The sequence below is a fragment of the Aegilops tauschii genome, chromosome 2 (assembly GCF_002575655.3).
Source record: "Aegilops tauschii subsp. strangulata cultivar AL8/78 chromosome 2, Aet v6.0, whole genome shotgun sequence".
Taxonomy (NCBI): domain Eukaryota; kingdom Viridiplantae; phylum Streptophyta; class Magnoliopsida; order Poales; family Poaceae; genus Aegilops; species Aegilops tauschii.
In genome coordinates, this window is record NC_053036.3 from 397699864 (window position 1) to 397704021 (window position 4158).

The following is a 4158-nucleotide window of genomic DNA, read 5'->3' on the forward strand; positions in this document are numbered from 1 at the left end:
TTTCTGATGTTATGATAAATTGCAATTGTCTCAATGACTGAGATTATGTATTGTTAGTCCTCAATGAAGTTTCTGATTCATACTTGACATTGTGGATAGATTGTTACCTTATCATAAGAAATAATATGACAATATCTATATGTTGCTGTTATAAGAATGATCATGATGCCCTCATGTCCGTATTTTATTTTATCGACACCTCTATCTCTAAACATGTGGACATATTTATCGTTATCGGCTTCCGCTTGAGGACAAGCGAGGTCTAAGCTTGGGGGAGTTGATACATCCATTTTGCATCATGCTTTTATATTGATATTTATTGCATTATGGGCTGTTATTACACATTATGTCACAATACTTATGCCTATTCTCTCTTATTTTACAAGGTTTACATAAAGAGGGAGAATGCCGGCAGCTGGAATTCTGGGCTGGAAAAGGAGAAAATATTAGAGACCTATTCTGCACAACTCCAAAAGTCCTGAAACTCCATGGAAATTATTTTTGGAAATAATAAAAAATACTGAGCGAAGAGAACCAGAGGGGGCCCACACCCTGGCCACGAGGGTGGGGGCGCGCCCTACCCCCCTGGGCGCGCCCCTGCCTCGTGGGCCCCCTGGTGGACCTCCGGTGCCCATCTTCTGCTATATGAAGTCATTCGTCCGAGAAAAAATCATAATCAAGCTTTCGGGATGAGACTCCGCCGCCAGGAGTCGGAACCTTGGCGGAGCTGTTCTGTCGGGGACACTTCCCTCAGGGAGGGGGAAATCATCGTCATCGTCATCACCAACGCTCCTCTCATCGGGAGGGGGCCAATCTCCATCAACATATTCACCAGCACCATCTCCTCTCAAACCCTAGTTCATCTCTTGTATCCAATTCTTGTCTCTAAGTCTGAGATTGGTACCTGTAGGTTGCTAGTAGTGTTAATTACTCCTTGTAGTTGATGCTAGTTGGTTTATTTGGTGGAAGATCATATGTTCAGATCCTATATTCATATTAATACTCCTCTGATTATGAACATGAATATGCTTTGTGAGTAGTTACGTTTCTTCCTGAGGACATGGGAGAAGTCTTGCTATTAGTAGTCATGTGAATTTGGTATTCGTTCGATATTTTGATGAGATGTATGTTGCCTTTCCTCTAGTGGTGTTATGTGAACGTCGACTACATGACACTTCACCATTATTTGGGCCTAAAGGAAGGCATTGGGAAGTAATAAGTAGATGATGGGTTGCTAGAGTGACAGAAGCTTAAACCCTAGTTTATGCGTTGCTTCGTAAGGGGCTGATTTGGATCCATATGTTTCATGTTATGGTTAGGTTTACCTTAATACTACTTTTGTAGTTGCGGATGCTTGCAATAGGAATTAATCATAAGTGGGATGCTTGTCCAAGTAAGGGCAGCACCCAAGCACCGGTCCACCCGCCTATCAAATTATCAAAGTACCGAACGTGAACCATATGAACGTGATGAAAACTAGCTTGACGATAATTCCCATGTGTCCTCGAGAGCTCTTTTCTCTATATAAGAGTTTGTCCAGGCTTGTCCTTTGCTACAAAAAGGATTGGTCCACCTTGCTGCACTTTATTTACCTTTGTTACTTGTTGCTCGTTACAAATTATCTTATCACAAAAACTATCTGTTACCTATAATTTCAGTGCTTGCAGAGAATACCTTGCTGAAAACCGCTTATCATTTCCTTTAGATCCTCGTTGGGTTCGACACTCTTACTTATCGAAAGGACTACGATAGACCCCCTATACTTGTGGGTCATCAGTCGTCGATGAGGCAGATGCGCTGTAGTGGACGAGTGCACCGATGGAGAAGGGGAGGAGCACGAAGGCTGCAGTGCCGTGGAGAAGTCTATTTTGGTGTGGGGATAGAAAATGGGAGTATTCAGGTGTACTACTATGGGTGCCAGGGTGGGGTTGGATGGGTAGGGTGAACCTGAAGTTACGAAAACAGGCCCCTACCAAGTATGATCCGTAGACCTGTTCCGAAGGTTATGCTGGTAACTTCGCACTGCTCGAATCAGGGTCGCGGGAGATTTTCCCGCCGACCTCAAAATCTTGTGACACTGAACTCCCCGTGTGGCGTGTTGGGTGATTGGGTTAAGCATTTAGCGAGTAGTACTAGTAACTACTAGTACTCCCTCCGATTTTATTAACTGCATATTAGGTTTGACCGAAGTCAAACTTCCTAAGGTTTCACCAAGTTTATAGAAAAATATAAACATTTACCATAACAAATATGTATGATGTGAAAGTACACTCAATAATGAATCTAATGGTATTTATTTGTTATTGTATATGTTAATTTTTTTGTTATAAACTTTTTGAGAGTTTACAAAACTTGACTTTGACCAATGCTAATACGCGCACTTAAATAAAAACGGAGGGAGTACACATATGTTTTCTTAGTTTGTAGTGAATTTATCATTTGTTGTAATTGTGAAATAAATATATTAGGCTATTGACTTCGAATGTAATGGTCTATACAATTCAATGGTTACAATCATTGTTGAATTCCAAGATGTATACGTGGTCTATAGTACTTCACAATATGCTCAAACTCACATAATCCCAATCAAATGAGAATCTAAATGCATTTCATAGTTATTACTTTGTAGGATGCAACAAAACCAACCATAACTCTACATCATCCATTATAAAAGCAACATTTTGAACACATCCCAATGTGTGAATGAAACGTGTAGAGAGAGCTTGCGAAGATGGAGCAGATAGGGCGGTAAAGATTGTGTGTATGTGGACAAGAGAGTCGGAGGCAAACCTAACGAGAGAGATAGCAGAGAGAGAAAGAGAGAGAGGAAGAAGTTAGGTCTGTGAGATAGATGGAGACATGTAATATACGTGAGATGTGTGTGCATCCGGATTCTGTAGACGTGGAAGGAGAAGAGACAACATGTTTGATGAGAGAGCTGGAAAAACATGGACGAGAGGGGAAGGATCTCTTGGGTTGAGGGATTGATAATTTTGTGCGGGAGAGAGAGGGATTGGTAATTTTGTGCGGCGGAGAGGTGAGGGGAGGAGTCAGTCAGTCGTCGTCACATCATCCTGCTTCCAAATGGCCCCGCATTCTCTAGTGCAGTGTGGTCGTTGTCTTCGATCGCCTCGATGCCCTCTTTGAAGGTTGAGGTGTTGTGCATGCTGGGGTGCAGAGAAGCACAAGCGAGAGTGGTCGCCATATAGCCTTGGATGGGGATGAATTGTGTGCTCGGGGGAGGGGGAGTGTGTGTGCGGTGTGTGTGTGTGTGTGTGTGTGTGTGTGTGTGTGTGTGTGTGTGTGTGTGTGTGTGTGTGTGTGTCATGTATTGAGAGAAATCAAATATATGGAGAGAAATGTCTGTGTATGTGACAGAAAGCTACATGCTAAATAGGGTTTTCATGAAGAGATTGTGCGTGCGAGATAGAGAGCGATGTGCGGGCCTTGAGGTGGGCAGGGGCTAGGTGAGGGTGTCAAAATGTGTGCGTTGATGCATGTGTTACATGCGATCATGCGAGGGACGGACGAATCGAGAGAGATGGTTGTTGTGTTACGGATGCTCCTCTCTCTCTCACACACACACACACACAAGTACAAATAGAAGACTGTTCTCTCATGTATACACAACGTATCGGCATCTGTCTATGTCTCACTCATGCATGATCATTTGCACATTCACACCTCTCAATGTCGCTATCACACGCACACTGTCTCCACATTGCCCTTCCGCCACAACACACATATGGACACATACACACGTTCTCTCTCAGTCACACACACAAAATCAGTATTAAAAAAACTAGGGCGCACCTAAAACGTCCAAATCCAAATAAACACAAACTGGAGCTAAATTCAAATATATGGAAATATTGTAGCGTCAATAAATTTTCCAGGAAAAAAAGTTGAGTAATATTCGGGGATTGTTTTCACACACACAAAAAGGTTAGGTGGATGTCCTTCGAGCGCGACACGGTGACGCACCGTTCGATCGACCATGCGGCCGCGGTTCACGCGCTTGCACAGGATTCCGTATCATGGATGTGGTAACTAATATAAGCGCTGCCTCAGTCTAATGTGTATGTGTACTAGTACGGTTTTCTTTTAAGTTTGACCAACCCTATATAAAACTAAACTAAGCTCCCATACGCGCACTCA